Raw genomic sequence first — 6,109 nt, 5'->3', positions numbered from 1 at the left:
ACCCTCTTTTCCAACTCACTGGATAGTGGGGAAACTTCAACGAGCCCATTAACAACATATCTGTCTTTTTCCAGTTTAAAGGGTCTCCTTTTGTATTAAAACAATTGCTTTCATAATCGTATACCTTCTCCTTCTCCTCCAAGGAAGTGTCTTAGTGTTGACAGTTAGTTGAGACTGTCCTGGATCAATGCAGGGCTCTCTGGGTCCCTTCTGGTCTCTGTTGTGGAGTAGTTGGTTGGGCTGGGACCAGTATCTTCCGAAGTGCAACTGGTCCCTCTGGCCTTTTGGTGTGTGATGGCATCTGTTGCCACTGACCACTGGCTTGCCTTGCCCCTAACCATTGGGAGTCCCCTGCACAGTGGTTTTGTCTGGCAGACCTTAGGATTGTGCCAATACTGTGGTCTTCTCATCAGTGGGGCATGTGGCCAACACTGGGAAGGAAGGGGCTAATGCACTCTCTGTCTCTGTCCCTGTCCCTGTCCCTGTCTGTCTGTCTCTCTCTGGCTCCTTTAACGGGAAGTAGCACACATACCTTCTACCCACCTTCTCACTGGCTGCCAGAAGGACCAAAGTCATGTCATCTGCTCTATCAGGAATCCACAGCCTGTCTTTCTTCTGCCCAGGGAAACACGCCACAAGCCCCGATGTTCTGGGTGTCCTCGAGACTTACCAAGAAGTTTCTACAGCACCTTGACCCCGCCCTTGGAGATGTAGCCTCAACTCTGGGACAAATGGGAAACTTGCCTTCCAACTTCTTGGCTCTAATTTGGTCTCTGTCTCTCATCTCCCACAATCCAGATGGGCGTTTCCTTTCTTCTCTCTATTTAGGCAAGACGTCCCTGACAGCACACTCTCCCCCTCCTGCCCTCGGCAACGTCAGCCCTCACCCCCATCCCCAGAGCTCCGGCAAAATGGCTGCTAGAGAGTAGTCACTTACAGAGAGAGGAATGTGCAACACACTGGTTAAAGTTATCAAAGGGTCATCTTTACTACATCAAATTTCTATCAGATAGACACAAGGGAAGAGGAAGAGAGATAAGACCCCCAAATTTGGTAATTTACTGGCAGTTCTGTTGAATGATTTGATGAGATATTAATCAAAACTGTTGGTTTAAATGAATGATGTGGGAATCCTATTATATACGCATGATCTATTTCCTCTCCTCTGGATCACTGAGGGTTGGTTACAACGGCTGTTCTAAAGAAATCATTATTAAAATAGACCCTTGGGAGTCTGGAAGATGACTCGTCAATGATGGTAGCAAGGAAGTGGAAGCGGAAGTGGACAAAGGGGTGTGCCTAATGCTGAGCCAACCCCTGGATTTAAGTGGATTCGGCCCACGGAGAACATACTGCTGCGACACAGGAAAAGCCCATCACAGCAACGCTCTTAATTCCTGTTATTTGCCCGGACACCCTCCTGCTTTTCTGTGCGAATCCACTGACGTTTGAATCTTTGACCTTATGGTTCTGCATCTTAACTTCAGAAACGTGCCTCGGTTCCCTTCCTCGGAAGCTCCCTTTTGGTCCTCTTCTCTGACACTCAGAGGCTTTTCTCTCTGGGACGTGACTTTGCTTTCATCCACCTACACCTGCGTTCAAGAATAAGAGCTTCCTCCCCACGCCATGCCAGCTGGACCAGCTGCCTGGCCTCTACTGCAGTTGGTAGAACGGAAAAAAATTACAAAGTCAAGTGCCGATCAACTCCAGCAGTGACAAACTATCTCCAATGAAAAACATTCCAGACGTTCTTGCCGGTCTCCTAACTACCAAGAAACTTTGAATAAGCAAGCAGGAAACGCACACAAAATTCAAATCACTTCGCGTAGCATCATAAAAAGAAAATTGGAATAGATCTTAAAGTCCTCTAGTACAATGCTCCCTTCTGTTTAAGAGGACACTGAGACGTTTTTAGAAGTTAATGGAATTTCCACCGAAGATTACACAGCTATTTATCATGTATCAATCTCATTAACTTCATCACATACAGGGTGGCAAGGATGTGATGATGAAAGACTGAACGTAACAGCCTTGCTGTTGCGGGATGTTTTCACAGAGCCCCTCAATAGTCACAATGAAGACCGCTTGGCTGCAATCCATCTCGTCTCACTAGAAGCACATTTAACCACCATTATACATCAGAGACTGCTCTATATTACTACCGTATAATCCAGCAATCTCACTCCTGGCTATATATCCAGAAAAGACAAAAACACTAATTTGAAAAGATACATGTGCCCCAATGTTCATAGTAGCACTATTCACAGTAGCCAAGACATGGGAGCAACCCAAGTGTCCTTCAATAGACCATTGGCTTAAGAAGATGTAATACATATATACAATGGAATAGTACTCAGCCATAAAAGAGAATGAAATATTGCCATTTGCAGCAACACAGATGGACCCAGAGAATAGCATACTTAGTGAAGTAAGTCAGACAAAGACAAATATCATATGATATCACTTATATGTGAAATCTAAAAAAATAATATGAATGAATCTATGTACAAAACAGAAACAGGCTCACAGACATAGAAAACAAACTTCTGGTTACCAAAGCGGGGGAGGTGGATAAATTAGGAGTATGGGATTAACAGATACAAACTACTATACATAAAATAGACAAGCAACAAGGATTTACTATACAGCACGGGGAACTGTATTCGACACCTTGTAATAACCTATAATGGAAGGTGATCTGAAAAAAATGTCTCTCTCTATATAACTGAATCACTTTGCTGCACACCTGAAACTAACACCATATTGTAAATCAACTATACTTTAATAAAAAAGAAGAAAACTTGCTCTATTAAAATTGTGTGTCTACTTCCCCTTGAGGGAGTGTGTCCTTGTGTGTACTGTGCTTTCTTCTCGTCTGACTAACGCCCAGTGCTGTGTTTGACCAGAGTCTGTGCTCAGTAAGTTCTTGGTAATTTGAACTGGATGTTAGGAGTCAGTCACTCAGCTCTGTAGTAAGGCTCAGAGTCTTAACTTGAGGGGCATAGGTCCTCTTCAGGTCTGTGAATTTCTTAAAGTGATACTCAAAATCATATGGATGTGTGTTTGTGCCTCCTACACATCCCCCCAGACCCCTGGGGGATATTTCAGTGTTTGGCAGCAGCATCTTAAAGAGATTAAAGGGCCAATGTAACAGAGGACAAACTGTGCTGTGCTGAGCGCATCGGTCACCAGTCCCCCCTTGGGTCTCCACCTCCCTGGAAGGGCACGTGGGCCTGAGCAGATAGAAACTGGAAACGCTTCAAACAGAGCTTTGGCATCACTGGAAGAGTACGAAATGGTTCAGGGTGATCATCATGGAGTGCATGTAACGCCCCAGGACCTACTGGATAAAAAAACAAACATAAATCAAGAGCAAAGCCACGAGTAGGAGGCACCAGGGTCAAGCACCTCTATCCTTGAGCAGAGGGGCTGTGGACAAATATCTATAGCTTCTCTCATTCCTTTGTGTTTTTTTTCTATGAAGGTATTCTTTTCTTTCAACTCCATATAACAACCCTTTCTCAATGAAGAAGTATTAGAAATAACAAAAGAGTTGAAGAACCAATGAATCAATGAAGAATTATTTGAAGTAAAAGAAAAGAAGAGTGGACTGGAGTTCAAAATGAAAGTGATCTATCTGCTTAGATTGATAAAAGTGGAGCTGGGTTTTAAGTTGTCCATCAGCAGGAAAACCTTCTTTGGAAGTCACGAGATCCCAGACACTGGGGGTACTTAAGCAGAGACTAGATTCCTCCCTCTTAGAGATGCCACGGAAGAGATTTCTCACTGAAAAGGCAGCAGAAGTAGCTAATTACTCAAGTCTTTTTAGAAAACTTAAATTTATTTAGTTGTTAGGAATCTTACATTGATTACCAGCGCATATAGAGGGCAAAGTCACTAAGTATGTAATACTTAAAGAACTTATGTTTGTCTGTGGGCTCTGTTTTTGAAATCAGTTTTCTGTACCTACCAATATCTGTCTTGGTTAAAACTGGAATTGGTTTAATCCCCAAAGCTCACATACACTGACAGGAGTTGACAGTTCTCATATATGCTGGGGGAAGAATTTAAAATCTGAAGCAGATAAACTGCATGTCCAGGTGATAAATAATTAGGAATGGAGGGAGGGGCATATTCATAATTTCTTAAAAATCAGGGCCATGGGTTTATCTGCATTTAATTTGCAGTATAGGAAGTAATCACTGGTTCCTCCAAATTCTTACAGAACTCTGTGTCTAACTTAAGCACCTTGTACTTTTTACCTTTTATTTTAGGCATCTGTGCATGTGTCTTGTTTCCTACTGCTCTGCCATTCCTTGAGGGCATAGCTTTCAACTGTACGTCATTCAGAGTGCCTAAAAATCTTGGAAAGATACAAGTGGGTTATGTTTCTCCGGAAGCTAATCATTTTTTCTTTTTAGTTTTCTGTGATTAAACAAAGGTGCCAAATGCAAGAACTCTGTAGCTAAGAGGAAATATAGGGCCAAGTAAAAGGGGAGAGGAGAACCAGTGAATTCGTGGTGGTGTATTGTATTTGCCAAGGTAAGCAAGTCAAGACGATTCTTCTATGCTGCGGTGACAGAGACACGCGCAAATGTCCATGGGTTAGCGCACATACAACGTTTATGCTTATTTTTATTTTAATACAATTAAAGTTTTGCTTTTTGCTCATGAAATGTCCCAAAGGGATGTTGCTGGTTGGGTGGTTCTCCAAGACAGCTCTCCTCCAACTGGACACTCTGAGACCCAGGCTTCTTGTACCTAGTGGCACCATCATTCCCTAGCGCCAAAGCAAATAGAGAACTCGTAAAGTATTTCTCAAGAAATTTTAGGGGTCAAGTCTGGAAGTAGTACACATGACTTCTACCTACATTCCATTAAGAAGAACGTACCAGATGGCTTCACTTTTAAAGGAGGCTGAGACATGTGGTCTTTCTATATGCCCTTGTTAGGGCATACAGTGTCGGCGAAATAGGTTTGGCAAACGTGAAGCACTGTCTCTGCCACAGTGACCAAATATTCATTTTATCACTCTGTGAGCGTCTGGAATATGCTCACCCTTTCCCTTAAGAAAACAACTCAAAGTTCCATCAAGTCACTGCCTATAGATCAAAGTCCAGGACCTCCCAGTGATGTATGAATTTTTAAATTTTCCTCTTCCTCAAATTCAAATGTGACTGTTTAAAGCAATCTTTGAGTAGAAAGACAAGTTATCCGGTTCCCTAAGTGCACTCAAGACACAGTAGCGGAATAGGGACAGGATGACAGTAACACATACTTCCTGGAGAAAGGGAAAGGACGGGTAATATACAGAAGTCATTGGTCCACAGCAGTAATGAAATCCTATAGGGCAGGCGTTGGGATGGCTTCCTACCCTATTGGGGCGAGGCAGGGAAAATTCTTTGATTAAATCCTGATTCTGATTTTCAGGAGGGAATCCCTTCTCCACTGTTTCCTTTAATATAGGGACCATGTCTTCCATTTATTTCTCTTATAGTTCAATGATTAAGTGAATCCTGTTGTTGGATTAACCAATAACAGGCAGAAAGACAAGTAGATTTCTAATGTTGTACAATGTGCAGTAGGAAGGAGGTCTTTACCCTGATCCCGCAGACATTTGACCAGACCAGCTAAGATACCCTTAGCCAGGATTATGACACTTTGACTGTAGTAAAGACGATGGGCTGTGTTTCAAAGTATTCCTCTGCGTTAGCTACTATCATCTGTGTTTGGCAAGGCGTTATAGAAAGAGACGAACTCAAGAGAGAAAGTTTGTTTATAAGAGGAAAAGAAACACAACAGATGCAGTCCAGAAATTTGGAGCCTTGCAGGACTGGAAATGTCAATTGCCGCTAGACCCCGAAGAAGAAGAAATGGGACTTTACAGGCTCTGGAAAAAGAAGATTGAGTGAATCTTCTCAGATTAACCTATGTGGTATTCCCAACTCTGAGAGCCTCAGGGTAGTTGCCATTAAGTAGAGAGAGAGAAAGATGTGGCTGAAGAAGCAAAGATGCAAGGGAGACATGAAAACTATGTTTAGGAAAGAATTCTAGGCATGGTATAGACTCAATACATGTTTAATTAATTGTAAAATAAACATATACCTTA

The sequence above is a fragment of the Pseudorca crassidens genome, chromosome 16 (assembly GCF_039906515.1).
Source record: "Pseudorca crassidens isolate mPseCra1 chromosome 16, mPseCra1.hap1, whole genome shotgun sequence".
Classification (NCBI taxonomy): Eukaryota; Metazoa; Chordata; class Mammalia; order Artiodactyla; family Delphinidae; genus Pseudorca; species Pseudorca crassidens.
Note: the sequence above shows the minus strand (reverse complement) of the source record.